Below are 15779 nucleotides of genomic sequence, written 5' to 3' on the forward strand. Positions count from 1 at the left end.
TATTTTATCGCATAACGAAGAGCCAAAGTTCGGATTACCGAGTCGAAGATGTACCGCGCCTGTAGAGTCAACTAACCAAGTTTTTGTTTACGTATACTTATCACGTAACGTCAACCTGACCGGTACGACCTTGGACAAATCTTAAAAGTAAGTAATATGTAATGCGGTATGACGATGAAGTTTTGCATATTAATCGCACCGTTCGAGGAAAGATGACGACAGGAAGACAGGATACAGCATATGTACAGACTTATATCTGCATGTATTCTTCTTCTGTTCCCGATATCTGAGTTCGAACCTTGTTCGTTTGAGCAAATATTGAAATTGACCAGGCTCGCATGATCATCGTTTTCTCGCATAGGTATATAGATATGTGGCTATATGCGAGAAAGAGAAGATTATTTATATAATATCTACAGACGTATAGTGGCACATGATCGCACTTTCGAAAGGCTGCATTCTCTTCGTGGAAGTCCTCGAGGTTTGTCACGTATACGGTACGGAGACCGTGGCACTTTTCTTGGCCCCATTTCATTTCTTACATCCTTGTTCTCTGTCGGTGCGTGGTGAAAAACGACGGAAACCAATGGGAAAGATAAAAGTGTTTGCTGGGTTCCGTCCTCAATGCGTCACCGTTCTTCTCGGACTCCAGGACCTCGTCATTTTAGTTTCGTATATGGGCATGTTCCTTCTGCTTCGTTATCGAAAAGTTCTAGGAATTCTCGCTCCAAGGTCATGTTTGATTTCAGACAAATTTGGGCATTTCTTTTGATCCAATTTATTAAGAAAAAGACTGTGGATGATCCCCGGACTTTTTATGATTCCGGGCTTTTGGGTATGATTTTCAATCGCTTCGTTAGAAATGAAGAAAGTCAGCTGTGATCTACCGAGCTTGTGTCTCCACCTCAACCAAACGGGGTGACACAACAACCCCGAAATTTATCAGTGTAAAGTGTTTAATGAGTTCGAACTCATCGAGCGCTGGTTGACCGGTTGAAGCTTTCGGTAAAATAGAAAATCAAGTGGAAAAAAGTGAAAATTGCGTGAAGCAAAAGAGAGGGTGAGAGACAGTCGTGAAAGCATTGATTATGTCACAGACGAGAAATTTGCTGACGTGGGATACCCAAGGTATAAAGTTTTTAAAACAATTCCGATTGAGGTACCATCATTGTCGTCATTTCATTCAATTTGCAGATGAATAAAGTCATTCTATCACGATAATACAAGTAGTAGGAAATTCATAGCTCTTTACGATAAAATTCCATCAGGCCAAAGAAGCAAGAGATAAAATCATGGAGATGCACACATCGCTGGTACGAAAATCATAGCTCATCCGGACTTCGACGAAAAGCTTTTTCATTTGCACAGCACGTGCTAAAGCTACAATACAAATATATATTTATATATAGGCACGCAACGTTTTAATTTCATCTTGATAATTACTTTGCAATGGATGGCTTTTTAAGCAGATTAAAATATTCGTTGAGTAAACCGCTCGTCCGGTCCCATGTATGCGTGTGCAGAGAGTTATACGTATATATCTACGGAGCTTGCAACTCTCTCATCAACCTTTCTGCAGCTGCAACTGCGATCCACTCCTGCCTCCGTTTACCCATCCTCCCATTTCCTCCCTGTCGCGTATATTCGCGTTGCAGAGCTTTCCTCCTCTCTCCCTTCCTTCCTCTTTCTCTCATCCTCTCGCTTCCTCTTTTTCTCGTTCACTCTCGCAGCGCACAGATAATTAATGTGTTTTCAGTTCGTGACGCGGCGAACGGAGGAATATACGTGCTTGATGGGCTCTATATGTGACGCATGACTGACGATCCAATTTTCCTGTGGGGATGCCAGACGAGAGGATCCCTAGGGAGCACGAGAGATAGAGAGAGAAATAAATGTGCAGATATGCACATACATAGAAGTCGCGTACAGTTATATATCACAGGTATTGGACGTTGCCAGTAGTGGAGTTTGGTACCAACTGTATTTCGACATCGGTTGCTGTCTGAAGTTCATTTTGCTTTGGAAAACGATCAGTAACATGTGTTCGAAAATAGTAGTAACTTATGAAATTTGTAAATCCACTATGAAAATAAGAGGAATGATAAATTGATCCCCGGAAAGAAATTTTCAATCGAAATAAAAAGAAATAAAATGTTGTCCTCGATCCTCGTTTCACAAAATTTCTCGGATTCGTTTATATGTCATCAGGTTGAATATTCAGATAACGAAAATACCGAAGTTGGGATAAAAATTGTTTTTCAATTTGTTTGTGCTCGTGGCTTGGTGAAGATTTTTGCACAATATTTTCCTCGTTGTGAATGACAAATAGCACCATGTTATTGAGCTCGTTTCGTTTTTTTTAATGGAAAAGTTTGCAGTTCGGATGTATCACGGTTAGCCAGTAAGCATTGCCAAAAATGGCGGTTAAATTCTGGCGCTCAACTCAAAGAAGTTGAAAATTTGAATATTTATAAATCGAGTACGACAGTTACCACTTCATTCTTCTTCACGATTTGTAGTATTAATTTGCTTTTTATACTTTTCAATAAAAGTACATCACGATTGATCTGCAAGCAAACAGAGTTGAGTCTCATGACAAAAAGTACAGAAATTTTTGTTCGAGATAAAAAACGATGAAAAAGCTCGATACGTTTGAGCGGAAAACTTGTGAGAATCGCGACAAGATATAGAAGGGAAATAACCAAAATTAATGCGAACGATAACCACCCGGAACAACGCGACGAGCGCAAAAAAACCGAAAAAAGAGTCAGCTGTGCTATCGGCAATTTAAATATGTGTATATGCGTGTGTGCATTTGAGTAATATACACACGCAGGGCAGAGCTAACGTAATGGGTTGACGAGGGGGTGGTACGAGAAAGCGTCGACTAAATAAACGCGAGAGAGAGAGAGTCTGGTGTTTGCAGCGTTAAATATGATGATTGACTCTTGTATTTTCCATATTTTCCGAACGTATTTTAACGCTCAATTTCGTTCGACATTATTTGAAATACATCGATTGACTTTCTGCCGGCAATTTTTATTGCCGTTTTTCAACATATAATGAAAAGTCGTTCGTTCGCGCTTCGTTTGACAAAGTATATATACAGTTATTTATTGAAGCTCAATTGATTAAAAAGCCCTCTGTTATATTTGCATATTGGATCAAATTATGGACATGAATATGCTTTATTTACATACATGAAATTCTGCACCGTTGAATGAAGGAAAATCAACGAAAGCCATTTTTAGTCACATTTTTCCGTACTGTTCCCAAAGCTGTTTACAACGATTTATTGAATCGTCACATCCATATGCACTCAACATTTTCTCTTTTTTATAATGATCGGAATAATTTTCCTCTTGGAATTCCATCACGATCATTTCGTCCATCAGCATCGATTGTATATTTGTTAAAAATCAATATAACTCAATTTCCCAGTCTGAAAATTCACAACACGAGAACTGGTATAAGGAATGTTTAAACAATTGCCTCTCGTTTCATGTCAAATTAAAAAAATTACTTTTTCCATACTCACGCGTCATTTAGCGATCGGTGGACGCGAACTTTCGCCACGATCGTTCGTGACAATAATTTTGCTGACACTCCGAAAGCAGCTGTTTCGCAATAAAAGTTATAGCGTCGAGGAAGAATTATTTTTTTTTTCAATTATCCGTATAATGCATGTTTGTTTGAGCACGCATTTCTGTTTCGGTTGTTCCTTGTATATACGTGAGCTCCTCTCGTTGTGCTCTCAATCTCGAGGGAGCCAGGAAGTATTTTCCACGACAGACGGCTTGCAGTTCGTGTAAACAATGTGGGACCAACTCCTCCTAGGCAAGGATTATACGGACTCGCAGCAAACTAAAGGGCGTGACCCATACCGTGTACCAGTTTAAGTGATCGGTTTTACGACCTTCTGACTGCAAAGAGCTGAGATACAACTGTGTGTTAAGCGTAGGCGGGTTCTGCAGCATCCAGCTCTTCAAGGGTTCTAATGTAATGTGTATACATATATATGAGGACTCCACACAGATGCATATACATATAATATGACAAGAGAGTATATACGCACGCATTGAGACGAGAACACGAGGAACTGTCGAGGCGGCGACGAGCACACGATGAGAGGGAGGAGGTTCGAGGTGCTTATTGGGTCCATGGGGGATGCTGCTGCGTGCACAGCACAGGAACAACCCTCTAGTCAAACATTGCAACATCAATCAGCACCAGTCACTCAACCGTAGGCCATTGGCGCCAACATAGCGATATTGCCTCAATTTACATTCACCATAGAAAATTCGCGACCTCTCTTCAATTCACATCCTACCAATTCCCTTCTCAATGTATCCATGGTTTCACCTCTGTTCATCAGATCCCAGCCATAATCATGGATTTGGGATACTTCCTGTGACACACGAAAGGTTATGTTCGATTGTGATGAAATTATCAGGGCATGGGCTGTAGGCTTGTTCAAGAAAAATTTTTTGAGTCCAGTAGCATATTTCTACACGTGTCATATGCTAGTTTGCCGAAGAATCTTTTGTTTTCCAAAGTATCTGGATTTAGCGTTTATGCGCTAGGAAGTGAAGACGCAAAGGGAATCTTGGGATTCAGTCGATCTATGGAGGCATTCTGTCGTATGAAAAACAATAACTTTTTATTATTTTATATAGAGGAAAGGAAGCTAATTTGGAACACAAAAAAACGTGTATAATGCTATCCCAAATTAGCTGCACTTACTCTACGAATAAGTCGGATGTTATTTATTGATCAATATTTTTCATGTCTTGTCTCCAGAATTCTGAACAGACAAGAACTCTATATCCATCGTAATAATTTTCTACTTCAATTCATTGCGGCACTAAATCACCCAGAAATTACTGTTTGACATTGGCTACGTCCAAATTGATGTGCGGATGATCTAGATTTTGTGAGGCTTGCTATTTCATTGGGATTTTCAGCCTCGAAAGAGTCTAATATGAAAGTACACTCTGAGTGGGGTTGGGATCGATTTTACAATTGCATTTGTCCTTATAAACTTCTGAAGTCTTGAGGTTGTGGGTCTGTCGGTTTCTTATCGCTCGCCACGGTTTGATCGGTTACGAAAAGCTCTATAAACAGTTTTTATCAGAATATCCTACGTGCACGGGACAGAGTTGTTTCTCTAATCAATCGATCCGTGTCCAAAAATGTCAATTCCAAAAATTTAAGCTTACTGATCCAAACCCTTCGAGGGTGCGGTGAATTTATTGCTGAATAAGACGTACTCGATGGAAGCAACGAAGCGACGACGAAGTTTTCAATTCGTGCCCCTTGTTGCTGCTTTGCCGCCTAATGTTTTTCCTCGCAAGAAATGATCTCGAAAACACTTTCCTTCCCGTTGCTGGATCAGGAGAAAAACACCAGGAGTCCGGGCATTTATCAGAAAAGACAACAGCATCGATGCATCTCATACGCATACTTTCGTTCCACGTAGAAAAACACGAGTGTGCGTTGAGAGTCTCGAGACGCAGGGTGAAGCAAGCGTGAAAAACGGGGAAATAAGAATACGAGCGTGTTACAACCCCCTTCTGCTGATTCAGAGGGGCTTGCGCGTTTTGCATGGCATTTGCGCTGGTATTATTGTAAGCTGGCATTTATAATTCTCACCCTTGGTCTGTACAAGTGTGAGATGCTGCAAGGACCCGGCTCCATCGAATCCTCACGCCCCGTGTATAAACATGAACGATGTAAAAGCGTGTCATTTCAATTTAATGGCGTCACGCAGCAGGTCTGTACGAAAGTTTCGAAGATGCTCTACATTTTATAATACACGACAGCAGGCATTTTTTATTGGGCAGCAACTTCTTCCTTACAGCAGCCAATGATTAATCATCGACACAATTTTATTCCTGAGTTGACTACTCAAAAATTATTGACAATTGATAAACTTTAGTTCTTTAAGCTATCCCTTTCACGAACCCGAATATTCTATACAAATGAGTGATTTTAAATTACGGTCAAGTAAAAGTGCATGCGAATAGATTGGCGAAATTTTAGGTTACGTTATGGAACATTTAATGAAGAATTAAAACTTCAAAAATCGTAAAATTTATACGGGAGCTTATGGAGATTTTGTCATCAGCAAATTTCTATTCAATAATTCATATTCTAAATAATTCTAAAGTCCTGATACAAACTTCCTCACAGATAGAAAAAAATGTAAGGAATCTATAACGACGATAAAAATAAAGGGTTACCGAATCCTTGAAAGAAATATTAACGATAGATGTTGGAAAAATGGCAGAAGCAGCAGCTTCTCCCATATAACAGCGACTTTTCAGAGGTTAGGAATCAGTCGAAATTTCGAGTGGCCCAATTTGCATTACCAAAAGTACGCTCATGCGAAAGGAATACCTTAAGGGAATCGCGGGAATCATTCCAAATCACACTAGCCAAGCAACAGTTTAGCAATTATTTCCGGACCAGTTTCTCTCTCATATTAAAATGATTGAATGTTACTTCATTGGAATATGCTGTTTTTATTGAATTCTTTTTTCGTTTCATTCTTTCCTACCATTGTGATGTATGTAGAATTTTTTGTACCAATTTAATTATAATTGGATCACGAGAAGCTTGATCCCTCATTTTTCATCGTTTTCCATAAAATAAGAAACCGAGCACTTCGATTATTACTTAGCAGTTGTCCAATTTCTTTGGTACTTCAAGTGCTCGAGTCACTATATGAGTCACTGCTGAAGAATGACGAAGGTTTTTATGATTGCTGTCAGAGTCCACTCCTTTTGTATCAACGTGTAGAACGATTCTCATGTCGAACTCTATGAGGGTTTCTCGTCTAGTCGATCTTGAGACTTAGAAAGACGGAGATATAGCGATTGTGATGGGTGCTCTGGGTCATCCCATGTTGTTACAGTGACTCACGTATTTATTTGTCCAAGACCCCCGACTGACAATCGCGTGAACTTTCGTCGTACAATGCAGCGTGATCTACTCTCGAATCTGCCCTGTAAAAGACTTTATGTATATAGATACATACAGGGTGACCTCGAACGTATGATTTTTTCTTCCTGTTGATCATCGAGGTCCAAAAGTTCGCGCGCTTTTGTCTCATTATTTGTTCAAATGCTGAGATAATGGAGTCGAATTTCATGGGATTGAACGTGCAGGGTACGAAATTATCTACAAAAAGGTTTCCACAAACGCTCATATAACTTCAGTGCGCTTTCCAGCAGTCGACTTTTAGGAACGAACAATATTAAGGAAGTTCACGCTGATCTAATGAAAATCGAATATTCCAATTTTAAGAGTTGAAATTTGGAAATATGCTAGAAATATACAGCGTGCATCTATTCCCGGAATTCTTATAGGATTTACCGTCTAGACGTCGTTTAAAATATAAATATATAAATATGCATAGGCGCATAAATAGAAAATGGCTGTTGTCGCATTTTTCTTGACGATTTTACTACGAAAGTATTTCAATCGTTATCATTATATTAAAAATTGATCAATCTCAACAAATAAGTTACACATAATTTTAATAATTGCGAGAATAAACTTCAATCGTTTCTTTTGTTCATGAAAAGAGTAAAAAAGTTCATGCAGTTGCTTTTTTGAATCCCAAGTAAGGCATGATCCTGCTTAAAAGTTCCGCGAGTAATTTGAAGCTTTTATATTGTTTTTGAGCAATCACAAATGTTCGGTAATCTTCAGGACTGTTCATTTGAAATCTCGTTCCTAAATAGAAGTTGTCGAAGGTGGTCATCCGTGACAAAACATTTCGTGGGAGCGTGTGCGATTCTTTGAGCCCTCGTGTACGTGTCTATTTGAGTTTCGTAGTTTCGGTTTTGCACCACCATGTTCACCCCCATAAACTAGGGTGAGCTTTCCCTCCCACAGCTCCATTGTCATCAATGACGTTTGTTTTTTCTCATTCAATGTAAGCAGCGGGCTCTGGATCGTTTTGAAAAGTTGATTTTCCAATATCGATCATAGTGGGTCTTCATCTTTCATTTATTCATCGAATCTTTGCCTCAGAAACATGATCATCGATAATATTAATGAATTTTCCTAAATATAAATAACTAACAGAAGCTCCGTACCGGTTTTCCAACAGTCATATGAAAAAAGCTTTACACAAGCGCACTTACGCCCACCCACACGAGCAGCATGTGCACGCACACCGGTGCTTCAATATACTCTTTTATTCATACCCTCAACGTCCTCTCATTTCGTCGACACGTATGGCTATATGGTTCGCTGGGTTAAACCATTCTCTGAGCGTGTATGCACGCATATCCAACAATCCAACGTGAATATACGTAGAGAAACATGTTATAAGGACGGAACGATGTGTGGGTGGCTTGGGAGAGGAAAAGGAAGAGGGTATGCGTGGCGAAGGAGGAGAGGAGAGTCCGGGGGATGTGTATGATACGAAGGGTGGTGTAATGTAGAGAGCGGCTAAAGGCGGACGTAATTTCCTGCCCGCCTGACAACGCTGCAGACATGTTTGCGAATCTAACACACACACACACGCGCGCAAACACACACATACGCGCAACGTACTTAGGGTTGCTTTTATGTGTGTCTATTGTAACAATGCTATCGTGCAAGTACACATATGCAAATATACATGTGTGCGTATATATATTCATAACGCGAATGAACGAGATGGTAATTTGGACCTCCATTTTGTTTTTCATCTATTTAGCTAAATATATAGTGGACCTGGCGAGCTTACACAGATGGTACAATGGAGTTGACGCGATTGTTCGAAAATTCTCGTTGTAGTAAAGCAACGAAAACTATCATCGTACGGTTTCGCTTTGAAAATAAGTGGCATTTGGACAAAAAAAGTAACAAAAATCTCGACGAGTACGTTTTTCCTACCTTGACCTACCCTGCATATTTTTCTCCCTTCGCACCGTTGCTCACATTAGTTCATGAGGACCTTTTTTGTAATCCGCTGACACACCGGTGGCGTTCAACCGATCGCTGCCGCTGCTCGATGGGCCTTTTTGAAATCGTCGAGTTTCCGAACTTCTTTGCACATATAAAAAGTTTCAAGCAGTTGCTGCAACCTGTGCATCGGACGAGTGCATTGAACATTTTTGTACCTTCAAAACTCTTCTGCTGCAAGGAAACTGTCGGTGCACTATTCCAGGCGCATATCAACGGAGAAGTGCCTAAAGCGGAAAGCCTCTATCGGGCGTTTCGTATGTACATCGGCTAAGAGAGGAAAGGCTTCGGGCGCTTTCGATCGGAGAATCTAATCTACGAAGCTGGAGAACGGTCGAGAGACCGGAATCCCTGTGTCGATGCTACTGTGTTCAGTATACGAGGTCCCCCGTGCCTTTCTACACAAGAACTTCCCACATGAGGAGGCCGTTCGACATCGTTTCATTTCCTTTGGTAAAATGTGCAAATGTTACGTTTAACGTCACGAATTAATGCTTCATTCCTTCGAGTACTCGGACGAGCTGTCAGATTCGAAATTTTTAGGGTCCAGCCATGTACAGCTCGAGCTATTACGATCTCTGCGTAAATTTGTTCTCCATCAGGACTCAACCGAGATAATCCAGCAAAAGAATTCGTAAAGCAACCTCCATTAATCCCGATCAATTTGATCCCAATGAGATTTCAAGCGTCTTCAAAAACCTAGATTTGAAAAAACTCGATCTTCTATTCTCAACTCGACGAGATAAGCAATGGTGTATCAGTATTTATAGTTTGCGATAAATAATGCAACGTGTTTTTGCAGAATTGTTGATGCAGTCAAGCACGGCATGACAATTACAAAGTGAGAAAAGGCAGAGAGAGAGAGAGAGAGAGAGTGAGATGAAGTGAGAGAGAAGAGATCAAACATTTTGGAGGGGCTTCAGAAAATACATTTGCCTGTGGGCAAATACGCACACACACACACTCTGGTGGATTCCGACGAACGATGTGTGTTTGAGAAGTAGGTGCACATGTACTCTGGATAAGGTTGATGCAGGAAGAGAGAAAGAGAGTAAAGGAAACGAGCAGGCGTCCTCTTATTGGAGTCGTATGTGTAGAAGCAACGTATACACGCGTGTACATAAGTCCTCGTGTAAAATAGTGTAGGAAATTTGCGCTCTCCTGGGCAGGCTCGAGCCTCTCGCATACACACATCGGTAAAAGTCCAAGTAAAACATCCCACTCCCGGGCAAAAGGGTGTTCGGGGGGAAGAAATGTGTCCGGGACGCTGTTTGCACTTTGGGACAATATTCCTGGAGTCTTTTGATGGAATGAGGCGCAACGTGAGAGGTGAATTACCGTTTCTCTTCCAAAATTCACCGCCGTTCATGTATTTTCCGCTTTCACCAACCTCTCCGCTTTTCCATGCACACTCTTCTCCTTCTTTTCCACGCACGAGTTCCAACGTCGCTCCTACTCATATAAATCTCATTTCCAAAGCTCGAGACACGAGAATAACCGTTGCACCGAAGAAAAAAAATCGATACGAAGACAAACAATCTCTGACTCTTCATATTTTCAAATCCCTTTCCCTCTCCGCCATTATCCCATTGCCCGAAAGGTATCCTCGTGCTCCATCAAGGGAATGCATCTTTTTGTGTCGATATGCAAACACGTGTAACATGAAAGAAAAGTTATTAAATATCCGAAGGGACACGCGTTCGGATACAATACCTTCACCAACGTACCCTCGTGTGAGTGTCGTCTTCACGTATATCGAGTGTCTCAAAACTCTCATTTTTTCTTAAGGACGCAAAGGTAGAAAATTTGAATCCCGGAACTGGAGACTGAAAATTTCGCTCTTTAGCGAGCTTCCGAAGTTCGCTATTTCCACTGAGGACCGAAAGCAGTGCAAGTGCGCCGGTGTTAATGAATTAATAACTCTACTCAATGGTGCACTGAACCGATGAATATGTACGAGTGCTATTCGTTGTAGAAATTCAGCGATCGAAAGGCGGCTATAAGGAGCGTGATTTTCGGTCCACTTTGTATATGAGATAGCGCGATACATTCATGTATTTTGTATCGGGCGACACACTCATGTTGAACTAGTCGGGATTTCGGGATGTATGCAGCACACGATGGACCGATTCATATATTGAGTCTCGAGTAAAGAGGGGCTGAAGGGACGCGATCCGAAGAACAAACAAATCCTATTGAAATTTTCACCACCGCGCGGTAAGCACGAGCGTTTCGCTTGGAGCTCAAAAGTGCAACAGAGAAGAAAATGCAGTGGCGAAGAAGAAGGGAAAGGGGAATACACGAACACGATTACCCTTGAAACTTACGGTTTTAAGATGCGTTCGTACATTGAATCGAGTGCTAACAAACGAAAGGGCGTAACCTGTACTATTTGACATACAAAGTATACGAAGTTTTGCACTTTTATCTTTGCCCCGACGATACATATACAACGTCGAGGTTTCCCTTGGCACTATTATCCGGCGATAGATTCTGCCTTCGGGTTATGAGATTTTATGAGAGTCAAAGCGGTTTAAAGCTCCTCCCGGCTCCCTCGGTCCCGCGAACCTCGCTCTCGAAACGTCAGATCGTTTATGATTTCTTTTTTTTACAGGATTTCTGTGCTATTGCGTTCTCGTAATTTTCTCTACTTTGCTATACTGCATTGTTTTATACTTAGGGGAGTGGAATTCAGTTAGAATATTCATTATATTCAATCGTATTAGGAGATAAAGATTTTTTTTCCAAAACTAGCAATTATCAAGAGATTTGTCAAGCAAATTTTATTCAATGATTTTTTATCGTGTTTTGCACTATCGATGAGCTCTCTTTAATATCAGCCCCTGATAAACTTCGTGTCTGCTTGTGCCTTAAATTCCAATGGGCGATCAACTTCAATACCCCGTGAAGGTAAACGATGTGAAAAATATGACAATTTGCGAAAACAAACCCGATAAATCGAGTCTTTCGTGATTTAACGAAAATCAATTTCATGAACGAGCCGATAGAAACATTAAATCGCTGTAAAAGTGCACTCGAGTAAAAAAAAAAAAAAATCGGTGGTGCCTGATAAAGTCTTCGGCGAGCATCTATATCCGTATGTATAGAGTCATACATGTTTTTCCCTTTTTTCATTTCTCTCTCTCTCTCTCTCTCTCTCTCTCTCTCTCTCTCTCTCTCTCTCTCTCTCTCTCTCCTTTTTCGTTCCGTGTTATGTGGGTGGTTTCGTCTCATCTCTCAGAGTCCCATCGCCGTGGAAAAGCATCGCGCCCGCTCAAGTCCGCTGCGAGTGAGAGCCTGACTTGCGTCAATATTTGACTCAAACACGTTAAAACAATAGCCGAGCCCCGTGTCGACCGTAGAGTCTCGTACTAACAGAGAACGAGCTTCCGGGAATTTTATCTCGCATCGGAAAGCGCGGCCGCGTTCTCTCATCTCCCATCCCTTTCGGTGCTTTCTCTCTTCTCGCTTCTTTTCTTTTCTTTCCCGTTCCCTTTTTTCTCATATCTCGCTTGTTCTCACTTCCTTTGTCTCTTTTCATGCCTGGTGCGACTACGGTTCCGCGATCTCGCTTGATTTTACGCGCGATTTTTCCCATATCGTTGCAATTGTGCAGCGGAACAATTGCCGACCACAATCGCGTAATCGATTCTCATCCCGTAGATGTGCTCGATAAATACTCCGGAAAGTCAAACGCCTCTTTCTTTCTAAACACTCTTTGTGAGCATTATATCATTCCAACTGTAGTAAAGAGAATGATTCACATTCCATTAAAATCGTCTCAAAAGCACGGGTAAGTCAAAGCTCTGTCCGTTGACAGAGCTTTTTGTAATCAATCAAACCGTATCGAAAAATTTCACTTTCGAAATTCGCAGCGACCTCTTTCAGCCACGACAAGAGCTCGACGGATCCAAACTTTAAATATTCCAATAAATCAGTTCTCAAGAGTTTCTTCCGAGAAAATATAACGATCCTGCACTTCTGTAGCACTGCGCTGTCGATGTGCGCACTCTTTTGTGTCTGAAAATTAAAATTTCGGAGAAAAATAATGTTAAAAATAATCAAATACGCTTTTCGTCCGATCAACAACGATTGCATTCGAGACCAAAGTTACGTGAATGGAAAAAAACTGTTTGAGTCGAATGATGTTTTAAAGGTCGTCGAAACAGAAAGTTTAGTGGATGAATTGACAGTGTTTAACCTTTTGATCGCCATTTGGCCCATTGCATTTTGTGCCCTCCGGGAAAAAATCAAATTTTACAAGTAGTTCAACGTCTCGACGTCGAAATTGTACATTAGAGAACCCTCCAATGCAACAATATTTTCTCGGTCGAGACGTCCCGTTAAATAATGCGAAAATGAATAATTCTCATGTGCGCTTGCTTCGAATTGCATTTAGGAACTTGTGGAATTGGCCGCGCAGTCGCACCGTTGACGCTGCACACGGTCCCTTGAATAAAGAGCGTCTACTGCATTGGAATCTCTCTGTTTTCAATTTCCAGCCTCCAGTCCCCTAGTTTTCCCCTTTTCATTCAGTGACAGTAGTTTTCCTTATTGACGATGTCATCTCTTCGTCTCGAAGACGTCGCCGTTGCCCGAAATGTTGGGGGCTCAAACTCAAGAATCGAATGGTGCGTTCTACAAATATCCATTTATAGCTCAAATGTGCGTGTAACGCGTCGCAAACATTTCACCGTTGACCGGTGCGATGCATTACTCTTAAATGTCAAAATCGGCGTCGCAGTGTGCGTATTCGAATGTAAAAACGTATTGAGGAACAGGAAAAGAGAGAAACTGAGGCATGGTTGCGTATCACATAGCTGGGCCGAATACAAGAGAAGAAGCTACGAACCCTCGTGAACAATTCTATGACCAGCAGTACCAATTGTGTCGAATGTTTGGACATGTGTTCCGCCCTGGTCACGCCTTTTGTTACCATTTTCTATGCATGCCCGTTTAAAATGTTGTTACGATTTCAACTGGCACTAACAAGGAACATCACTTTGGTGTCCCCCTCCGATTTTCTTGAAACTGCTGTATGTGAAAGAGCATTCGAAAGTAAGAGACACGTATTTTTTTTTATCGGCGGAAAAAACGGTTTTAAGGGGTGAAACCACCCTTGAAAGTAAGGCATGTCAGGGGGTGATTTTGCAGTTTCACCAGCAAGCACTCAACTGATTTTGATAAAACCAAAACCAAAATGTTTCTTATCTGAAGTGATGAAAAGTTCACCCTGTGCACGAAAAAAAAAAAAAAAAACAGGGGGTTAACCACCCTTACATTCTTATATATCTCACGCCACAATAAAAAGGAACGAATATGAAGGAATGAAACGGGTTCTATTTCCATGAAAACATGAAAATAAAGTTCACGTGTTTTTGCATTTTTGCAAAATAGCAGTCTTAAGGGGGTGAACTACCCCTTTTTTGAATTTTCGTACCGTAGGTGGTTTATTTCTGTTTTACATGTTTTTGCTGATTCGAAATATTATAATAGTTTCGAATCAAGATTTTCTGACGTATCGAAGTCAATACAAGACTCTGAATGGGTGAATCTCCCCCACTCGATTTTCCTCTTTATTCGCTATTTCAAAATTTCTCCCTGCATTTCGTTCAATTTGGTTGCTCTGCATCGAAATTACAAATTTAATAATTTTAGGAACATATAAAACTCGTATTGACCTGGATGGTGTCGGTTTGGCGGGGGGGGGGGGGGGGGGGGGGGGGGGGGGGGAAGTTCTCACAACTACTTTTTCGGTGATCATAGAAAGCTTGTAAACTGCACGTAAATGAATAGGTACCATGCTACAGATAAAAATGCCTCTATAAAACACTTTCATAACTTTGGCGGAAAAATAGAGGCGTAGACATATGATCCCGGTGTTTGTGCTAGATAAAAATGTTATCAAGTAGTTATGATCACCTGATATTTTTGGCATTCTCACACACCGAATAACATTAGTCATTCCGAATATTCTTGAGTCATGCATCAGATAAAAACGTTATCAGGCATCGTGAGATTAATAAATATTTTTTTCTTTCGATACTTATTTTCGAAGGCGGTAACCATTAGCATTGTACTAGTGCATTTTTGAGTGAGCTCCAAATCGTGCGTGCTTTTTCTGTGCTTTTGGTGTATTGTGCCTACTACTTTTACCAGCATGAAAGTCAACCCAATCAACGTTATCAAATTGTTACTGGCTACATTTGAAGCTATGAACATTGCACAAACTCCTGTTAATAATGCAGAAATAGAGATGAAGGAGAATTTCGAAAAAATTTTAATCGATTCTATGCAAGATTACAACGGGATTGAGATGATACAGGAAGAAACTCTTGATTTTCAAGAACCATTTAAAGAGTTCGAAGCAATTGCTGTTGAAGATATGATATGGCAAAAGGATGATGATGTCGATTCCGACGCTTGTTCTGGTGACGATGAGCTGAGCTATGATTATAAAAAAAAAGCTGTTGAATATTGGAGATCTGGTAAAAAAAAGAATTACAGTGTTGAAACCGTCAAACAAAAATACAAATCTGTAAAATCCATACGGCAGTTACGACGCTGGGCACAACAACTGAACAAGGGTGGTACATATAAAGAAAAACTTGCTCGAATTTCTGAATACACATTACGGAATATGAAAACTGCTGTAGACGCGGGTGTCATTGTTCATGATATTGACCTTCGAAAGTGGGCTCTACAGGCACAGAAAGAAATAGGCCATGAAGATATACGATTCAAAGCTTCTCATAACTGGCTATGGAAATTTAAGAAATCGCATCGCATTGTTTCCAGAAAAATTAATAAATTTATAA

At 40.7% G+C, this 15779-nt stretch overlaps 1 long non-coding RNA gene across 3 annotated transcripts in view; it reads right to left on the reverse strand.

Moving 5' to 3' along the window:
- Positions 1-989: 989 nt before the first annotated feature.
- LOC122409353 (uncharacterized) overlaps positions 990-15779 on the reverse strand; it is a 51338-nt gene continuing 36548 nt past the window's right edge. The window contains exons 2-6 of one of the 3 annotated variants that reach the window (XR_006260665.1): positions 4286-4408; positions 4076-4200; positions 3539-3994; positions 3201-3442; positions 990-1860 (exon numbers count right to left, since the gene is read on the reverse strand). This is a non-coding gene — a long non-coding RNA (uncharacterized lncRNA). Of the gene's footprint in view, positions 1861-3200; positions 3443-3538; positions 3995-4075; positions 4409-15779 lie in introns of all 3 variants that reach the window. The other 2 variants (XR_006260664.1, XR_006260663.1) reach the window with 2 other exon arrangements.

Source organism: Venturia canescens, chromosome 4 (genome assembly GCF_019457755.1).
Source record: "Venturia canescens isolate UGA chromosome 4, ASM1945775v1, whole genome shotgun sequence".
Lineage (NCBI taxonomy): Eukaryota > Metazoa > Arthropoda > Insecta > Hymenoptera > Ichneumonidae > Venturia > Venturia canescens.